Source organism: Channa argus, chromosome 6 (genome assembly GCF_033026475.1).
Source record: "Channa argus isolate prfri chromosome 6, Channa argus male v1.0, whole genome shotgun sequence".
NCBI classification, from domain to species: domain Eukaryota; kingdom Metazoa; phylum Chordata; class Actinopteri; order Anabantiformes; family Channidae; genus Channa; species Channa argus.
Window position 1 is genome coordinate 27,291,893 of NC_090202.1, and position 22,299 is coordinate 27,314,191.

The following is a 22,299-nucleotide window of genomic DNA, read 5'->3' on the forward strand; positions in this document are numbered from 1 at the left end:
TTGAATGACGATAAAATAATTACATCTGTGTATTTTTTATATGGTTTGTGGACTGTTGGACTGTTTTACTGCAGGGTCCAAAGTTGCTGCAAATCTTTGTTACTTTACGTTTAGCTGGATTAGCAGCTAAACACGAAAAAAATTGTTCCTATGCAACTAAACTGCAGATTTTTGGCTGATTATGTTCTAATGCAAGAGCTTTGGAAGGAATTCAGCTCAACATTTAATAGCAGGAAGTAAGTGAGGGGTGTAAAAGCAGGACTGCTGTGCCACAGACCACACTTCAGTTTGTGCCTAAGTTCAGATAAGAAAAGCAGTTTGGGTACAGTTTAACAGAGACTGTAGAAAGTGGACAAAATGGTGTGTGTGAAGCCACTTTTTAAATTCGTCAGCAGATGATAAAGCCTGTCTGTAAGCAGGTATTCTGTTCAGGGTCACAGGGGGCTTGGAGCCAATACCAGCTGTCATACGGTGCAAGGCGGAGACCTGGACAGGTCTCCAGTCTGTCTCAGGGCCAACACAGAAAGAGACAGAGACGCCCACACAGAAAGACAACACATCTTCTTTATGGTATCAATTCAATTCAACTTTATAAAGATGTGTAGAGAGAACCCAACAAATGCCCCTTGAACAAGCCCAAGGAAACAGTGGAGAGGAAAGACTCCATTTAACAGAAGAAACCTCCAGCAGAACCAGGCTCAGGGTGGACGGCCATCTGCCTTGACCGGTTGGGGTGAGTGGAAAGTGAAGAGAGAAAAGAAAAGGGCAACAAAAGCAACAAGAAAACATCGGGCAGGTAACAAAAATCATAACCCGTTTGCAACGATGTTCCCCACAGAAATATGTGCAGTTGCAAATGTAAAAACATTTACAGGCAGATTTCATGCAAACATTTGAATGTGTTTCTTGTTAATACAGAAGTTTAAGTAAATTTGTTCGTAATAAAAACCATCTGATCGTAGCTGCTCTTAGTATTAGGCAATTACAACCTCAGACGGACATTTTTTAACCATCCAACTGAAGAAAAATGTGGGTAGTTCAAAGTTCCCCCATGATTCAGGGGTTTGTACATCCTCCTTTAGCAACTCACATTGGGAATTTTGGCCCATTCTTCTCAACATTGCTTCAGTTCTTTGAGGCGTTTGGGCCTTTGCTTATGCACAGCTCTCTGAAAGTCCCACCACAGCAGTTTAATTGGGTTGAGGTGTGGACTTTGACTAGGTCAAACTTTCAAATCCTTATTTCTTTCATTTTTTTTCAGACATGCTGATTTGTTCTGGTGAGAAGGGTTCAATGTTGTTGGTGCTCTGAGGTTGTATTTGCCTGAGACCTGCTACAATCAGATGATTTTACACACAGAGCTGAACTAACTTTGCACATGAATTAGATCATTCTGCTTCACAGTCAGGTTTAGTTCAGCTGCTGTCAACTCTTCCTTTGTTTTCTGCAAAACAGAAGAAGTTTGTTCATCGACTTCACACTAAAGAATAGACCGTTTGTTATTCTGATTCTGAACTGTCTGAGTTGGTCTCACACAACCACAAATAACGATTCATAAAAAACACTGAGGATTGTGAAAACTATCTGCACTTAACATGTGAAGGACAAGCCATCGCCAAATACTGTTGGACAAATACACCACTTGATGTTTCTGTGTGTGTGTGTGTGTTAGAGAGAGAGCAGACAAAATGCAAAGAGACGGGTAAAAAGTGTGTTTAGTGGCACTGACAACGAGGGCGAGCATGAGGAAACCTGTCGACTGTGGTCGGTGGCACCTTCATGTGCACATGTGAGAAAGACAGGGAGGGAAATGGGGGAGAAACACCTGTCGGCTGCTATTTGTGATACATTCATCGAATATCCCAAATCCTATTCAACGCTTGTCCTCCCCCCCCCCCCCCCCCCCCCCCGGTGTCCTCCTCATATTGTCTTATTTGGACGTCTTTAGGGGTCACGCTCTGCAGCAGGATTGGTTTTGCTGCTACAGGCACTAAATTATTGGAGCCAGACACTGCACCACAAGTGTCCTACGAGTGTGAACAAATCCACTAAAGCATCAGACCCGCTTCACGCTCAGCACTTTTCAGTCTCTCTGTTTTTAAAAGGGGAAAACAAAAGTGTCTCACGTGTCTGTGAAGTCTCTTTGTCCACCGGAAACATTTCTTGGCTATTTTGACAAGAAAAACTATGACAAACGCAGTGTTGCACCAATTTTAGTGGACACCAGTAGGTGTCCACTGGGTGGGTAGTGTGAGAGCCCCCTGCTGGTAGATATGACGTGTATGGTACCTGCCTGTTGGTGTAATAAGCATATAAGATGTTTTAGAAGCCACATAATGGACTAAAGTCCCACTGTGAATATTGTCCACAATGGGATTATTGAGTGCATGTAAATGTAATCATAGATTTATGTGTGAGCATTTCATGGCTGATTAAAGAATATGACGTGTGTGTGTGTGTGTGTGTGTGTGAGTCACACACCTTTTCTGCAGTAGAGAAAACTGAGGTAAACTGATCACTGTCAAAAGGGGACAGTTGTTCTCCAGATGTAGCTATGGACAGATGCATCAATATAAAGGCTCTGCAGTGGATGCAACAGGCTAACATGCAACATGGCTGACACATTTCACATTAAAATTTTTAGGACGGTTCCAAAATTGACTTTTTGCTTTATGATATTTAGTCAGAGGAGTCAGCGTTTTAAATCTCACTAATAATCTATTGTTAAGTGTTTTACTTGAGTTTGACCCTGTTATCAGCGACTGAATGATGGAACAGAAATATTAAAAGCTATTTCACTGCAGCAAAAAGTCATTTTAAAAACAATCTGGTCAACTCTCAGTGCCACTCAACAGCTCAACATTAGTAGAAATATAGTCCGAAACGTGACTTAATGTGGAGCGAGGCCTGCATTTCTAACCAAAAAGAGAATTTTTACAACATCTGAAGGGCTGTGCAGAATGTAGTAGAGTGTAGCAGAAGCTCACAAATCAATTCTGAATTTCAGTTAGACTTTTGGAGCATTCTCATTCATTGTGATTTCATAATGGCGACTTCATGTGCGTTGCAGAACGTAGCAGAGCTGGGTGGGTGGAGCAGAGCAGGTTGATATACAGTCTCATGTTAGCACTAGCTTAAGTGACATATCGTAGCTCTAACGTTAGGGAAAGATCGTGGTCACAGCCGAAAAGCTCATAGTTATGATCTGGTCCTATGTCTTTTTGCACTGTTTTACACACGGGCACTGTTTTCTGTTGCAGTTTAACTTTGGTTTAGTTTAAAACTATGTGTAGCCTATGTGGTTGTATGTTGTGTGCAGTCCCATGGCCCTGGGGGAGCAGAGATTGGTCTCACTGTGTGATTGACTTGCATCTGCCACCACAGATTGTCAGTATCTGCACAGTATTCAGCTTGTTGTAGTGTAGTAGGTGGTTTGCAGTGGCCACAACGTTTCAATCAAACAACACCGTGATTGTGCTTCCTCTGTTGGTTCTTTTAGTGTCGTCGTTTAAAACTGATTAAACCATTTCCAGAGGACGCAGCAGACATTAGATGAAGAGAAAGCAAATGAAGATGTAAACAGCAGAAATACATGCACGTTGGACTGGGACGACTTTGGCTTCAGGTGTTGCCTCTCATAGCAAGAAAAGTATCTTTGTGTTCAGATGGTTGAACAGAGCGCTGAACGTGATTTCGTGGTGCCGACGGCTTCAGCAGAAATGGATGGTTGGTAATTACTGAAATAAAACCTTTCTAGCTTTAGATGCACAACTGGGATGTTTTTTTTTCACATGCTGAGGCTGAAATGGCTGAAGGGTAAAGACTGTTTCATTATCTCACACTTTATGTCTGCTGTGATCTGAAGAATATGTTTTTCTGTGTTTGCTGCTGTAAAGAGCGGCGGCTTGAAGGCAATCCCTGAATTAAAGTGTCTCCTGTGATGGTCGGGCTCCGACTACAAGTCATATTTTGATATGTTTAGTGCTTTATGCTGCCTCCAGAAGGCCTATGTTGAATAGTGATGACTCTGGCCCCCGATGGCACAGCTGCTAGGTTCTGGATGGAGATGTCACACGGCAGCAGCCTGTGGTCTGTGGCCATTCAAAGCCAAGACACCTCAGCATCTTTGCACACGGGATTAGCTTAACTGCATAGACACACACACACACACACACACACACACTGGGTGGCCTCCAAACCCATGTGTCTGTCATTCTGTCTTCTCCTCTAGGCTCTATTATACTGGGCTGGCTTCCACCTCTCAAGCTGCATCCCTGCACTCATCCATTACCAGACGCCCCAGTGAGAAAACTGCTCTCATCCTTAGGGCTGGAAGGCACACAACTGATTAAGTTGTTGGTTTATTCCAAGGGTAACAGATTTCTCTTTTTTTTCTACACTGCAACGCGCTCAGGGAAGATCGACATCTGAACAACATGTGCATCTGTAATCTTTGCTTCCTACTCTTCATTAAAAGTGACTTGTCAGATGCAAAATTCTTTTAGTTGGCTCTTACCTGCCTTACCTAAAGGCTAAAGTTAACCACTGGCTCAATGAGGTCTCACTGACCTTGCTCAGCACAAACAGGACTCTCTGCAGAAGGAGGGACTGTTGTTTGTGGGAGAACAACTATCAAAATCTCTAAATATCAGTGCATTTTGCCGCTAATGCTGCTAAATATTCAGACGAAACTAGTTAGTTTAAATTTTCAGCATTTTCAGTGATTTGACAGAGATTCTGAGTTTGAAACTTGTCATAAGAGCCATTATTTAGTTATATGCTTAGAAATTAAAGGTGCCATCACTTCCTCACATTCCCTGTGCTGTTGTCAGTGAAAGAAGATGCACTTTGTTGGTTAACTGCATTTTACAGACTTTATACTTTACACCTTATTGTCATCATTGAGCACATAAACATATGTTAATATGAAATTCACTCTCTGCATTCAACCCATCTCCCTGGTGGGAGCAGTGGGCAGCCACAGGCAACACATGGGAACTAGTGCTGAGTGTCTTGCTCAACGACAGACCTGGTGCGAGAGGGCTGGGACTTGTGCAGCCCGGTCTGATGCTCCATGAGTTTGGAAGTAGAACACGAGGAAATGAACAGTTTAGATGCCACAAAAAATCCACAGGTCAGAGGTCACGTGATTTCATGTCTCCACTGAACACGAAAGCCGTCGGTGTACGTTTGGGAGCAGTTTAGAGAGGTCAGTGAGGATGAGGCTGAAGTTGAGGGGGTGAGGTTGTAGGGTCCTCAGAGGGGCTCTGGCTGCTGTGGGTGTGTGGGCTGATAATGGAACAACCGTGGTTCCGTCCCCAGAGCCTCTAAAGAAACTTCACACTCCCTGCTGTCTGTCTGGGTCCATTCACACTGGAACATCACACCCTTGAAGATGTGATGTCAAGATGGTGGATAATGGATAATACTTTAAATTCTCCAGGAAGTATGTGAAGAATGATACTGATGATGCTGCTTCGTCCACGTGTGTGCGGTTTGCATCCTCAGCCTTACTGTCTGTCTGCTGTTTGTAACAGGAGCTTTTTATTTTAGAGCCTTTTCTCCGACATCAGCTGCCTGCTGCCTTTGAAATTGAAGCTGAGTAGCCAGTGAACCAAAACACTTTGTTACATTGTTGTCATTTGATACAAAGTTATCACAGGAACTATTAAGTGTATTTCAGATCAGTCAGACGATTATTGTCTTTTTTCAGCTGTTTTGAATGTTTCAATAATTTAATCTGAGCTACAGTAGCTTCTGAATTTAGTCACTTCATCTGCTTAATAATGCATCAAAAGTGCCGACTTGACCAGAAAGCTTCCTCCACCCTAGTTTCTTAAATATGTATAAATCCTATGAGTTTAAGCAGATTCATTTAGTGGTAATTTAGTCATAAAGCTGGTCGGACACAGCAATTATAGTGAATGTCATTGTTAGAACAAAGTTATACACATACAAAATGAGACTGCTATCATTACCTAAATGTGGGTACTATGGTTAGGAAATATTTGTGGACAGCTAACATACCCTGTAGTAATTCTGGATCATAAACACATGTAATTGTGAGGGTAGAGAGGAAGCACGCTGAGTCCATCTAACAATTTCAACTCTGGAATCCGAGGCTCCAGGTTTGAAATTTAGCATAGATGGGAAAAGCAGAGGTGCCAGAGGGAGGTAGAGATGAGGACCATCCCCCTGCAAGGACATTATCAGCCACTGAGGGACGGGGGCGGGGAGTTCACTGAAAGTTCAGGGTCATACCATCATAGCAACTCACGTCTGTGCACGAAGAAATATTGGCAAACATTTCACATGTATCCGACCCTGCGGTGATTTCTAAGCACTAAATAATTGATCACAAATGTGCCTTTGAATATGTTTTCTCTCCTTTTTGGTCTCCTGAAGATGCTTATGTAGTAGCCACATTGCAACAACTTCATGCCCCCATTTCATGACCACATGAGCTTTTTTTTCTGGCAGTTAGATCCGGTGAAACAGTTAAAATCGATTTAATGGGATGCACTGGTTTGCAGACCACGCCGAGCTGTGAACGTTAAGTCAACTCAGTCCTGTTTTCGAACTCAAACACCACATTTGCATTTCCTGAAGCATTTTCCACCTCAGCTCTGTTCAACATCAGCCTGTTACATGTTAATGCAGCCAAACAGTCGCACCTGCTGCCCGGCATCATTGGATGCTGCCCAATATAGACAGAGCAGTGTTAGATTGTAAACAGGCCAGTGATTTTAAATGTGGTTGTTTTGTCGTTTTGGTGAAGGGCAGAAAAAAATGTGCTGAAAAAAGAGAGAAAAAACGAAATGTTGGAAAATAAGATGTGAATGTGCATTTTTTTCCAGAAATTGCTTGTTGCTCAGTTGTTGCTGTCTTTGATTACAGAGATTGGAGCTAAAATAATCAAGTTTCACTAATTGAGCCAGCTAAAGAGGCCTTGTGGGGAAGGGGGCCTGGTGCCTCCGTGGCAGACCAAGGGGTCGCCATGCAGAAGGCCGTGTGCTCGAATCCCATCCCACCAGCTGTGGCCCTCTCGACTAGAAATCGAATCTCCTAAAGACTAAAGTCTCACGTAAAGACCTTAATAAGAGAATAAAGAGGCGTTGGCATCACATCTCCACATGACGAAAAGTTCCGGAGCACATGTGAAAAATCACTCACTGTAGCTTTTAGGTGCTGAAGGGCTCATTTTCAATGCTGACTCATTTGTACAATGTACAACCAAATTCCCACTTCCTGCATGTTACCTACATGTAGATGCAGTTGAAATAGGCACAGTGTCCTTTAATGTCCCTGTAATGTAAAAGGGAAATAAGGCTAAAACACTGTTTTCCCACTGAGTAACATTAAGTTTACGTCCTGTTCTACTGATTCTCTCAGCTTTTGTTTCATCTTTGAGCAGGAATAATGGATCTGTAAATATCTTCTTAATGTGTCCATAATTCTTTCGGTATTGGGAGCACTTGAACCAAGAAAACACTTGGAAAAGAACAGACTTTGCCGAAAGAATATGCAATGAATAAGATTTATTTAGGCTCAGTCACAGCATCATTGAGGTCCTAGTCTTAGGCTGAAGCAGATACTGGCAGAGCACTAGGCAAAAAGGCCTCTGAGTCTGTTCCAGTGAGGACTCTTGAAGCCCCTGATTCAGCCTAAAATGTAAAATTCATAATCTGTCCAACAGCAGCAACCTCTGTCATCCTCCATGCTTGAATAGCATAAGTTGGTGTAGATATATGAACTGTGCTGCTGCATCTTGGATCATCTGGAGAGGCTGTAGTAGTTCATTTTCACCGATGAGCCCTAGATTTCTGTCTGTCGCGATCTGGCCCACTTCCTGTTCCCTGTTCATTTCATCCAGCTTTACCACTCATCACCGCTCCTAATCGTTTACACCTGTTCCCCTCACTATTTAAGTCCAGCCTTGCCCACAGTTCCCTGCCAGATCCTCTGTCTTACTCAGTGCATTGCGCTTTGCTCCCTGGTTTTCCTGATGTGTTATTTGGATTCTGTTTGTATCTGTTGTTTTTCTCTGATTTGAAGTTTGGTCTGTTTCTGTTTCCTTAGTCATTAATCCTAGTGTTCAGTTTGGTTTTGTAGTCTAGGTTTAATATTCTTGTTCGGTGTGTTTGTGACCTGCCGTTTGTTTTTCATATCCTCCTCTTATGAGTGATTTTATGTTAGTTCTCGAGTTTTTCCCATAATAAACCTGTTTATTAGTTTTCTCCCTCTCACCGTCTCTTCACTTGGGTCCGTCTTTGTACAAACTTTAAGGTGTTATATTTTAGGCTGATATTATGATGTGCTGTATACAAGATCTGGCTGGGAAGACCAGGACTTGTGTCTTGGGTTGAAGGTCCCTTTGTTTGACGTTTAGAAAACCTAGGAAGAGTTGGGTGTTATCCAACTGGTCAAGGCACATTGCTGCCCACTCTCATCCTGGTTCTGTTAAAGATTTCTTCCACTAAAGGGAGTTTTCCCCCTTTGCTCAAGGCAGATTGGTTGGGGTTTCTGAAAGTCTTGACCTCCCTAAGTAAAAATAAGATTCTCTGTGGTAAATCGCTACTAAAGTGTAAAGCTGAACTGCAACATTGAATCTGAATTAGAGAAAATGTGAGATTTGGGTGAAGACTTCACATTGAAGGGGTCTTTGCAAATCAATATATGGACTAGATAAAGAAGTGTGTAGTTTACACCATGCTGTCAGGTGGGAGGGGAGTCTCAGCCCATTTCTGCCAGGAAACCAATTCTTCTTTAAAAGGGGTAAAAACAGCTATGAGTAATAACTTATGATGATGTCAAAAATCCAAATTGTGTCCTTTTAGTCTGAAAACTTGCCATAAGTCACATTTCTAGTTTGCAATTAAGGTATTATATTACTCATAACAGCAACTTTTAAAGGTCAAGCGTTAAGATATTTATTGTTACCTTTTAAATTCTCCTTCTGACTTTAAATGATCTCACATTTATAACCTAGAATTTTCTTTTTGTTTTTAGTAATTCAGTAAAATCTAGTCTACATTTTGATTCCTATTTGGCTGGTTTAGAAACTGACATCGTTTTGATTAGAAAGCCATGTGATAAATGCAATTGATTCACATGTAAATTGATTAATGTTGTGCTTTCCAAAGGCCCAAATGATGCTGATGCTAAATTACAGAAGAATTTGCACAAAATGAAATAAAAAAAAAAAACATGTTACATTTTTTCATTTCATGTACAGTATTTTAATTAATCCCATAAGAAATGGATGTTTTTGAAATTAAAGCAATAAGCAGCAGTTACATTTTGAAGATATAAGTTTGCATCATGTGAGATGAAGCACTTTCTGAATGTGTGGATGTGCAGCTCATACAAAGAAGATTGGGGGGAAGGATTGGTAGAATAATAATAGCTAAGCCGATGGGTGGAAGTGATTCATATTTTAATGTCAAGAGTAGAATTTATTACAGAGGAGAGAAGAGGAAGATGGGTTTGTAATTTAAGACAAAGAATTGAAAGATTGTGAGATCAATCTTTCTCTCCCACTCTCTGTCTCCGATGGTCTGTTGGACCGTCATTACTGGATCACACTCAAGACAGATGAGTGCAATATGCTGCACGGATATGTGCATGCAGTCACACACAGCTCTTCATACAGTACGTTCAGCTACGTTCAGGTGACAGAATCATAGGCTTATGCACTCAGACGTACGTATAAAGGAAGAGAACCCTGAACCATGGTTTATGATTGAGGAAAAAGGCAAAGGAAACCAAACCAAGAGGTGTATGGACGATACTGACGTTTCTGTCTCAAGAAGCTTATTTCATCAATTCCTCACCATTTTTACAGGCGTAAGGCTCTGCGCTTAAAAACAAACTGACTTGAAAGACGTGTCATGTTCAAAGGCTTCTACCACTTCAAGATGGCAAGTACAGACTGCCTTTGTAGCCGGATTCTGGCTGGATCTCTGTTCTCCTTCCGAGAACTGATGAATGAGTTTTAGACGACTCTAACTGCAGGAATTCATGCCGAGTGTTGTGCAGGGGTGAAGGCAGAGGGGTGTCCCAGAGTGGCACTGCCCACACCCAACATCTGTTCGGCCACCCCAGGTGACACCTCCTGTTATAGTGACAAGGTGGTTGTTGCATTTTGTAGAACTTTCAACAGAAGGAGAACTGAACCAAACCTGAAGCTGAAATAAATCACCATCAATATAAATGGACGATCGCTCTACTTCCTGCGCCAAAGTCGCAGTACGTAGTTTGTTTATTCCAAAAGGTTTTTCAATTTGAACTGAAAAAGCTTTTCAACACATTTTCCAAATGTGCCACCCTTTTTTGACCATGTGCCCAAAAAAGAAAATTCTAGATCCAGTGTTGTGTGAAGACTGAAGAACCTGAGAATTAACTTGAACTCTCTCGATTTAAACAAAGAGCAATAACAGTTTGTGAGACGTGCAGTGGATAATCGACAGCACACCTTGAAAAATCAGTGCAAAGTAGAGGATGTGGTGATATTTCTCATTTTGTTATTTTTATCTGATGCAATTTTAAGATCAGAAGACATGTACGACGATGCACTTTAAATGTGTCGCACCTGTGATCGGCAGCAGCTTTGCTTTCCCTCTTTTTACATTGATGCGTTTTAATTTACTTAAAATATGAAACTTGAATTTTTATGACACACTGCATGTTTCAAACCTTCAACTTCAGTTTGGCTGCTTGTTTCACCGTGTGGATTTGACATTTACAATAAAAAAGTTACAATATGACAAAAAGGTGTGAGGTGGTTGGATAGAAAGGAAAAATAGAAGGAACTGAGAGTGTGTTTTTGCAGGAGAGCAGACTGGAGGGCAGAGTGCAGCGTGCGGGGAGAAGGAGCCGAGCTTTGACGGGAGCTGTCAGGTCTGATGATGTGATGAGCAGCAAAGCAGAGTGAGGGATGCGCCGGCAGTTCGATTCCCTGTCAGAAGTCAGGCAGTCTGCATGGGAAAGATAAGACGCGCGCACACACACACACACACACACACACACACACACACACACACACACACACACACACACACACACACACACACACACACACACACACACACACACACACACACACACACACACGACAGCCTGAACTTGCTGCTGTCATCATATGCACGGACATAATTTTCCCATGAGGAATCAATGAAGTTTCATTCCATCTGTGTGTGTAAAACATTCTCTCAGTGTCACCAAAAATAAAACCATTAATTTTAGCAAATATACAATGAAAACACAAAATAAACAGAAAATACTAACTCTCCTGGTCTGAGGAGGACTGAGGACTCAGACACTAAGCCCAGGTGCCTTAAACCACCTTCATCAGCTCCAACTACAGCTTCCTATAAGTAGAGCAGGAAAAGGGGGACGAGCCCAAACGCCTGTTACAGCTTTAGATTTAGGACAGAGTATGGATGAGTGAGTGCAGGGTTGGTTGAGAATCAATCTGGATTCTCACATTTTATTCATATAGAAACATGAAATAAGTCATTTCATCTGAGCTACTCTCTGCCAGTGGAATCATAACGAGGCCCAGAGTGAGAATCAGAAGGCTTTTTTTGGAAACGATCAGTCTTCAATAATGTTTTAAATTCATTTCACTTCAGTACACGGTGAAGTGAAATCACTGACAACATTTAGCAGATGAACAGTTCATGACGAGGTTAACGAGCGTCTAATAGACTGAATAAAATAAATGTTGGATTTTAACGTGACCGGAACAGCCCAGGACTCACATTAGTAAGATCTGCTCTGTCAGGGGCTGTCAGGGATGTAGAGGCGTCAGACAGCAGGACAGACAGGAAGGTCTTTAAAGTTTGTTCTATTAGATTCTATTCAATTGTAAAAAAAAAGTATAAAGGGAAAAGTCAGGCCCTTCGGGGAAGTCAGAGGACTTCATGCCTAGGGCACCAAAGTGTCCAGAACTGCCCCCCCCCCAAAAAAAGTTTATCATTAGAAGTGCAGTAATGGGATTTTAATGGACTAAATTCTGAAAGCAGATGGGTCATCCTGTCTCGCAGTCAGCCAGTGAATGTTTTAGCCACTTAGCCATAAAAGATGCATCGCTGGTATTTATGTGCTCATGTATCTGAGCAGTAACATATTTACACAATGAGGTTTGACTCATCTGCAGTACAAAATACAGTTTTTAATTTACAGAAGTTTGTCCAACTGCTTTGATATTATTATATTTGCCCCTTTTCTTTTTCCTAGGGGGGCTTTGATTGTCATGGACCTGTTATATATGGAGGGATTTCTATTAGCTTTGACACCTGTTTTATTTCTATCATTTGTTTGTCTAAGAGCACGTTTGTGCCATTGAGGCAAACGAAATGCTCGTTTTCTAAATTACCATTTTTATTCCTTTTCCATAATAAACCAAAGATTCCATCACTGTTTGTACAATGGGATGAGAAAAAACTCCATTTGTCCCACAGTGGGGAAACCTCCATTTTACAGCAGCAACTTCTGCAAATGTGAGGCATTACAGTATTTTATCACGCTGTGTAAGTTTAGATGTAAAAGTCAGTGAATACAAGACATACAATCACCCAATTACTTGTTAGTCCTGACAGCTGTGAATAAGTTCACCTCACACTTGGTGTAAAGGGCTAAGAAGCAGTTGCTCTCTGCAGCAGAGTACTTTTGAAACACCTGTGCAACATGGCTTCCTGCATCTCCCTTTTCTGTTGCTATGATGGCTGAGTGAGCAGGTGGAATGGGTGTTGGGGCTCGTTCAGTATCTAAGTGAGCAATCCCACCGGATGGATGAATGGATGACCTCTCTTCTGTCTGTTTTGTTTTTCATAGTTTCAGACTGATGCCCTATTTATTGCACCAGGTCAATGAGCTGCTTGAAATTTTCAAGAGATGTGACATTTCCTCCGATGCCTGCAGGTTATGATGCCAAACAGAAGGTGGCTAGGACGTACCAGCGCGGCATGCACTCCACTGCACAGCCTCGGGGGCATCTTGGGGAAGGTTCAGAAGCATCAGGTATGTGGGGCAAGAAAAATCTCTGCCTGGGAGAATTCAAACATGGTGCTCGCTGATGTTTTGGAGGTGTGTGTCTGCATCAGGTGCTGCAGCTCAAAATCTGAAGATTTTAAAGCAAAGCCTCCTTTAATACATCAGTGAAAAAGCTTGAAATGAAGATGCAGTGAATCCTTCATCAAGACAATGATCCAAAGCACAGAGCAAATTCAACTTAGGAAGAGTTTAAAAAGAATATGGTGGATTTTTTTTTTTTTACTGTGACCTTCCCGGTCTACAGACTCAAATGTAATTAAAAACCTGTGGATAGATTGGAAGAAGATACATTGAAAAAGCCTGTGGATGACAGAAAACCAGTATGTCATGAAGGACAAGCTAATTACAATTCAGATTGAGAAATATATGATATGAGAAACATGTCCAAGGTGTATTTCCTTTACCTTGCACGCTTCTGTGAGTCTTCGGTGGGACGGATGAAGACACAGGTAAAGGTTTGTGCTGTGTGATTCCTTAAAAAAAAAAAAAAAAAAAAAGCAGTGGACATCACTGTCTAAATAGCACTGTTATAATTCTGAGCTTCCTGAGCAGTATTAGTGGGAAACTCACCCAGAAAAGTCCATCCACACTATTGTGTGTAGCCTGGCTCCAACTCAGCTGTTTAGAATCATTTCTAGATGAACGAATTAGTGATTCCTGTTGTCTGGGTACTGATGAGAAGTGGAAGGGAAGCATATATTTCCTGCTGTTAGGCTCATGTGTTATGTAGAAACCCAGTTCACCAAGTTACTTGTTATTTCTTTTGGAAATTAATTTTTTTTTTCCTGTTATTAGATTTCCTTCAATTCCTTTCATTCTTTCCTCTATAATACTGTTGCCATCGCAACATCATCACCAAGAGGCATCATCAGCTCTGTCAGCAGACTCTTTAATCTGTGTTCAGATGGAGGCTCCCAGTTGAGATGAATAATGCAATTAGCAGAACTGTCCAGAGTGCCGCTGATGGCAGAGATATTCTGACCACGTAAACGTGGTCCTGGTGGTCCTCAATGGGCAGAGCACTCGAGTGAATTGGGTGAATGAAGCTAATAAACAGACGGTTGAAAATGTAAAATTAATCTTCAGACACAAGCTACTACATGTCTAGTTTTCATATTCAGATGAGTTTCAGTCCTTCTCACACTGCAGTCATTTCCCCATCACAATGTGCACAGCCTGTTGGGTACTCTAGTGGAACATGTGCATAGTACTCATTTTTTACTACTCAAATTGCTATACACTTCACGGCAAATGTAATTAGTGTTTAATTGATCCTGTGAGTTTAGTGGTTTTCACTGCAACCGCAAGGGGACACAAGTCAATGTCTTCTTGTGCCAGTCCTAAGTCTGGTTAAATGCAGAGGGTTGTGTCAGGAAGGGCATCCGAGGAGTTTGTGAGGAATGTTCTAGAGGTGATTAGAGTATCAGGCAGGTTGATGAGTCTGAAGCTGGAAATTCAAGGTGTGTTGTTGTCTTGTTAGTGGTTATGTCCCACAGGTAGGATGCAAGTTAGAAGAGAAGGAGAAATTCTGGAGTGAGTTAGATGAAGTGATGCAGAGCATTACCAGAGGTGAGAGAGTGGTGATTGGTGCAGATTTCAATGGACATGTAGGTGAAGGGAACAGAGGTGATGAGAATGTGATGGACAGGTTTGGTCTTCAGGACAGGAACACAGAAGGACAGATGGTGGTAGACTTTGCAAAGAGGATGGAAATGCAACTTTTGCAAGGTACTGTAGGAGTGACGTGAGGATGGTGAAGAGTGTAAAGACCATTGGTCCGGATGACATACCTGTAGAGGTGTGGAAGTGTCTCGGACAGGTGTTCATACAGTTTCTGACAACATCTTTGGGAGCAACGAGGATGGACAGGATCAGGAATGAGGACATCAGAGGGACAGCTCATGTTAGATGTGTTGGAGATAAAGTCAAAGAGGCCAGATTGAGGTGGTTTGGACATGTTCAGAGGAGAAACTGTGAATATATCAGTAGAATGATGCTGAGGTTGGAGCTGCCAGGCAGGAGGTCTAGAGGAAGAACAAAGATGAGATTTATGGATGTAGTGAGAGAGGACATGAAGTTAGTTGGTGTGAGAGAAGAGGATGCAGAGGACAGAGTTAGATGGAGACACATGATTCACTGTGGAGACCCCTGAAAGGGAACAGCCCAAAGGAAAAGAAGGAGGTTTAGTGGTTTTCACTGACCTTTGTCTCACTGAAAGCCAAAGTTGAAGTTCGCAAACAGCTGAGGACTAGTTTCATAAACAGGGTATATTCTTATTGATCTTATTATTCCCAATTTTGTAATTCGATTTTAAAAAAAGGTTTGATAGATCTTTGGACCTAGAATGTGTGGGCTGGGAGCTCCCTGTCTCATTCAGCACCCAGCTCCTGTGTTCTCATCAGCTTGCTGATGAAAGGAAAATAGACATCAGATGTGACTCACTGCCTGCGTAAATCTAATCAGAGGTAGGGTGGGAGGTGGACAGAGATACAGAGAAAGAGAGACAGGTGGAAGATGGCAGCTCATCTGATCCTGAGTGAAATTAAAGGAACATTTCATAGTTCTTTAGCATCACATCACAACGATGGATCAGCAAGCAAATGTTTCAGAACTGGACCAAAGCACAGCAAGTTGTTACACAACTGAGGATCTTTTTTTACATCATTATTCCCATTTTTCACATTTAAACCTCCTGTTAAATCATGTTGAGCTAAACATAGTCTTTCTGCATTGTGGAAGAAGTTCTTTAATTTTCGCATGACCACGTAACACAGAGCACCTTTAACCTGTCGCCACCCACAGGAAGAAAGACTTTCAATGAGACATGAGTTTCAATGTCATTTACTTGCCATCAGTCTGCTGTCGGTCGAGTCACATGTCAAAGCGGCAAAATGAAAGTTTATTATCTGTCATTTGTTGTTTATGCTTTGACAAGTTGGATTTTTATGTTTATTAGCTGATAAAGCAGATCTGAAATTGAAATTGATAAAGTGAGGAAGATAAAAGCAGAAGAATTCCAAATATTCTGTGTGTGTGTGTGTGTGTGTGTGTGTGTGTTGAGCCCACAGGACAGGGAGTTCTAATACTGCTGATCCAGTGTCAGCCAGTGGGCCATGCACACTGTGATTATTCAGATGAGAGTGTTTGTTAAGGCAGCTCACTGATCACATGTGTCACTTGCTGCGACTGCAACACAGATAATAGACTGTGTGTGTGTGTGTGTGTGTGTGTGTGTGTGTGCGCACTTCACTTCCTGTGAAATCCAAATCTGGCTGCAATGCTGCACTGAACAGTGAAATCTCGCTTTTGCTATCACATCTGTGTATGAGGCAAGTTGTGAAAGATGCCAGAATATAGTGTGTAATACTTTATGTCCTGCAGCCGAATCTGTTTTATCACTTGAATAATTCAAACCTATACATTATATTGTAAATAGTGCAAAGACAAAAATATAGGGTCGTTTTAAATGTCCTGCCTGTTTATTGACTGAAAAAAATCTCACAACTATAGTTATAACAATTAAATTATTAGAAAGATAAAATGAATTTGAGTTGTTTCTGTTGATGTAAGAACTCTGACTTATGCTTAACACTGTGCTGGTTGCTTGTACCAGTAAAGTACCAGTACTTATACTACATTTTGCAGCAGCTTTCCCGTAGTTTATCTACACAGTAAATGAGGAAGGGACATACTTTCTGTGCAATTAAGTTAAAGGTTCACGTTGATCAACTCGGTCAAAAACAGTGCAAATGTTTATTTTTACATCACTGTTCTGAGTTGTAGTCAGATAAGACAAATAGAGATTTGTCTACTAAAAAATAGGTTTGCTTAAGAGATGGTTCTAATGTTTTCGCTGCTTTTTGCTGCTTTGTCAGGATCATCTGTGTTACAAGCTGACACTTAAGGTACCTGTTTGACGCTCAGGAGTTTCACCTCAGTTAAGTAGAAACCATAGCAACCTAAAATTTGAAGTCATCCATTTGTTCACATAATGTATCCAGTGCTAAACCCATTTCTCTAGTTCTTTAGTTCTTTTCTCCTGTGACTCAGATTTCAAAAACACAACGGTTCAACTACTTTGTCTTGTCACCTACCCAACCAAGTGGTGAGTGGGAGGTGCACACTGCTACTGTTCTTCCCTTAGAGTCCAGACCACATGTCCATCCCACTTCTGACAACAAATCTGTCTTGGTAAAAACTGCAAAAGAAGTTAAGAGGCAGCTCAGAAATAATGACGATGTTTAATTTAACCAGCAAAAGGAAAACACAGCAGAGCAGTTCACTCGGAGTGGGACAGTCATATTGACAAGGTCTTACAGCTTGGTTTGTGCCTTTTAACCAGTCAGCTTAGCAGCTGAGCTCACACATAAGGACAAAGGAATGATCCAATGCAAATCTACCTTCATACAGTGTGTACATTTGTCCTCTCCCAACCACACGTGCACATATAGACTGTCAGATCCAGGACAACCAGAAATGGCTCCAGATTTTCTGCTGTGTGTAGTAACTGAGCCATTGTGTGGAGCCATCGTATCTGGAACAACACTCTGTGGAGGGTGAGAGTAAAACTGACACATCCAGAGAGCTGCTCACTCGCTACTTTACTGCGTCTTGTATGACACTAGGTGCTTATTAAGGTTCATCATCCTCACACCTCTGTGAGAGGAGCTCAGGTGAGTCTTTGAGCTACAAATTCCCATTGATGCTTTCTGCGTTGGTGCGCTGCAGAAATAGGAAAATCGTGTTCTGTGAGTTTCAGGAATTGGAATCTAGTTGTCATTTTTATGAACAAAACAATCAATGGGAGAAAAAAAATGCTATTTTTTAATTCTGACAGCATTGTTATGTCGTGCATATGGTTTGGGCTTGATTGCTGTGCAGCAGCTGCACAAAGCTGTCATATTTGAGCAGGGCTCAGTGGAGTGTGACAATGTTTATCTAGGCAGACACACAATGTGCACATCTCCTCACGAAGGCAGATATTGAGTTACTTATTGGAGCTTTACTTAGTTAATAATCAGCTAATTTTTACCTCCAGGTGAAGTGATTAATGTATGACAATGTGGATATGCCCTTTAGTGTGTGTGTGTGATGGTAGTTTGATGGAAGGATCATGAACTGCAATGGGATCAGTGAGTTTTCTGCCGGAGAGGGGGGTGTTTCCTTTACTGCCTATTTTTGTGTCCGGCCAATTGTCCCCAGTTTCACCTCGTACTCAGCTGAGAACTCGCCTTGTGTGTTTGGCTGAGCATTATTTAGACTTGCCGCTGGCTGCAAATAGTAAGAGTGACTTGTCGTCTCACTGGATGGTTTTCGATGCCGGTCTTTGAAAGCCGACTCATGCAGATGGACTATGCTTTCAACCAGCCTGTTTGAAGATGGAGTTGCACTTAGTATGTTGATGTTGAGATTGTTGGAGGTTGTTAGGGATGTTCAGTACCACTCTGCCCCTTGTCAAGTAGAAAAGAATCCACATCCTGAGCTACTATACTTTGGGAAGGTTCCTTTTCTTTATTTGACAGTAAACCCTGACATAAACCGTATGTGTGGGCCCAGAGTTGCCGATGGCAGGATATCAGTCACAGTTTCTGCAACATGGTTTCACTGCTGTAGGCCTGTCTAACCTTGATGTCTGATTCTCCAGTGCTGCAGGTGTTTGTCCTTATTTCCTGCACACATCACATCTAAGGCTTTTGGCCATTATTATGCTCTGGTCCTGTCAGACGTATTTTTAGGGATAGTAATTTGTTGGATAGTATTTGTACACCACTCCTGTTTCCAAAACTTAACATGATATACTGTACATGTAGTGCAGGAATAACCTCCTGCTCTCTTTATTTCTGCATACCTGCCTCCATCCTCTAATCAAGCATCCATCAAAATGTTCAGGGTTTGTGTATGAGAATGGACCCAAAAGTAAACACAGTGAGAGGAATTATGATGATATAAGTGAACTTTATTCTGAAACAAGGAGAAAGAAGGAATAATGAATTCACTCAAATTACGAGGCTGTTGATTCAGAACAGAACACAATACGTGAACTAAGGAATTAAACTTTATGACAGGAGAACTGTCAGTGAATAACTCAAAATCCTAGACAGGTGGGAGTTGTGTCCGTCCACCCTCCCTCTTGTAAGCGCTCAACCTTATTCTGCTGTACAGCAAGCCTCAGCATAATAATAATAATAATAATAATAATAATAATAATAATAATAATTTTTATTTATCTCTTTTATTTACTTTTATGTATCTCCAGGTCTCCATGGTCCTTTGAAGGCTTACTAGTAACTGATGGACAACGGGTATTACTCTTTTTGGTCAATGTCCGGAACAGGTTTAGAAGGTGTTAAGAAGTGAAAGGGGGCGGCTGTAGCTCAGTTGGTAAAGGCAGCGGTCCAAGGACCACAGGGCCAGTGGTTTGATCCCAGTCCTGGCTAACTGTGCAATGATCTGTTGTGGCGACCCTAAACTCATGGGATAAGGACAAAAAAATAAATAAAAAAGATGTGGTAGAGAGGTTCATGGCTGGAAGGTTGAGGTCTGGGGGACATCGGAGAGGTCTGGCCAGCTCGACATCGTTTCCTAAGTTTCCTAAGACGGTGTTAGCAAGCTGTGACTCAGGGCCTGGCTGGTTGGTTTATTCTAGGCCAGGGTAGGCTGACCAGCCCAGGAGGTAGTCCAGAAACAGGAGCTGACACTTCAGGAGCGGGTTGTGTATATAAGTCAGCTGGGGAACAGGAGTCTCAACGTCATCAGTGGAGTGTCGCAGGACTGGAACAGGCTGTTGTGTTGCGATCGTGAACTTGTGGTTGGAGTCACCTGGAGTCGAGACCGAAACCAGGACTGGGGTGGGAGCTGATGCAGTTGTAGATGTTGAGCCCACATTGGCCAACTCAGGGAGAGAGACATAATCTGGCAGATGATTGGCAGTCTTGGCAGCAGAAACCACTGCAGTCAGACTAATTCCAGGCAGCAAGACAGAGATCATATTTCACCTTCACTAGCTTCTCTCCATTGGCTTCCCATTAAATCTGAAATAGAATTTAAAACCCTGCTTCTTACATATAAAGTTCTGAATGGTCAGGCTCCATCAAATATAGAAGATATCATAGCACCATATCATCCCAGTAGACCACTTTGCTCTCAGAATGCAGGCCTACTTGTGGTTCCTAGAATTTCCAAAAGTAGAATGGGAGGCAGAGCCTTTAGCTATCAAGCTCCTCTCCTGTGGAACCAGCTCCCAGTTCAGATTCGGGAAGCAGACACCCTCTCTACTTTTAAGTCTAGGCTCAAAACCGTCCTCTTTGATAAAGCTTATAGTTAGTTATAGTATAGGGGGGCCCACCTCATCCTCTCCCCTCTCCTCACACCCCACAATTGTCACCACTGTATGACATTAACTCTGTCTTCTTTCTCCCGTAGTTGTCTTTCTCCTTCTCCCTCTCCCTCTCTCTGTCCCTTTCTGCAGGTGTCCCCGGCTTTGAATCTGTGTGTCTTCCAGTGTGCAGCTACTGGTCCTGATGTTTTGTTGTAGATTTTGTTGCTCTGTTCTTTTCTCTCTTCACTTTCCACTCACCCCAACCGCTCAAGGCAGATGGCCGCCCACCCTGAGCCTGGTTCTGCTGGAGGTTTCTTCCATTAAAGGGAGTTTTTCCTCTCCACTGTTGCCTAGGACTTGTTTAAGGGGGATTTGTTGGTTTTTTCTCTATACATCTTTATAGTCTTGACTTCATTCTGTAAAGAGCCTTCAGATGACATTGTTGTGAATTGGCGCTTTATAAATAAAGTTGAATTGAATTGAACTTATACATATATATATATTAAAAAGATTGTAGTCCAAAATAAAATCTTAACATAAAGAAATGCACTAGATAAATATGGGATCATAAACACATTCAATGGTTTTCATTGGGATATATTTTGTCAGTTTGTGAGTAGATTTGTTACAGTCCTGTTCCCATGTTTAGTTCCACCTTTATTTCCTGTTTTTGGCTTTTATTTTGTTGCTCCTCCTGTGCCCCTTCCGGTTGGTCTGTTTGGTTTCTTCACCTTCCTCGTTTGTCCTGATTTGTTTCACCTGTTCCCTTGTCCTTTTATACCCAGCTCTCCCCACCAGTTTGTTTTGTATGTTGGTCATGCTCATGGATCTTAATGCAACCACAAGGGGGCACAATACATGTATGTGTGGATCTTCCCCGTTTAGACGTTCACCTCCCTGCTCTGACTGGTCCCTGTTTTTGGACTCAAGTTTTGTTCTGTGGTTTAGTTATCACTTCTGTTACATTGTAGCGTTAGTTTATCCTCCACCTGTCTGTTTATATCCTGCTCCCTGTGTTAGTTACTCATTTGTATTTTCCCTCCACCTTACTCGTAGTTTATTCGAGTATTATTTATCCTCATCTGTCTGTTCCTGTTTAGTCCTGTTCATTTATCCCTTTTCCCTGTGTGTTAATATTACTTACGTTTTTGTCTGGTCCCCAGGTGGACCCTACATTGTCTGTCTTGTATGTGTCCACCCCGTTGGTTCGAGTAGCTGTCCTGTCCGTCGTTTCCCTGTACGTGTTTAGTCTGTTTTCGTTGCTCCCCTGGCACAGACCCCGGTCGAAGTTGTTCTCCTTTTTTGGGTATTTAGTTTACATTTTGGATTTATGTTGTTTTGTTACTGTTTTCTGTAAGTCGATTAGCCTCCTCGTGGAGTGATTTTTAGTTGTGATCACCCCCCACCCTTCTTTATAATAAACACCCCTTAACTTTGTACCCCCTCTTGCCGTCTCCTTACTTGGGTCCTTGCACTTAACTCACTCAACCGTAACAAGATTAGCCATTTTAGGTAAATTTAATGAACTGACGCGACAATTCTAAGGTTTATTTAAAAATGAATATCCTCTGGCAAATTTGAACTTTATTCAACACAATCAAAATGGCTTTAAAATTAAAAACTGAATAGCACAAAATATCTTTAGGATCTATTGCGGAATGTAGCTTTAATCTTCTCACTTGATGTCATTTGTTGTATGCCATGAAAAGAACTTACTGAAGGTAGAAGGTTGCCTACTGAACTATAATTGTGGGCTAATGAGAGCTAAACACTTCCTAGTAAACAGCATGATTATTTCCAGATGATTTGATTTTGTTGCAGAGCAGTTTAGGAGACCACAGACTCACTGATCCAAGTGATGTGCAGCAATCCGTCACAGATGAGGCATGAAGTTGTAAACCCTCTGCACAGATATGACTTGTTTT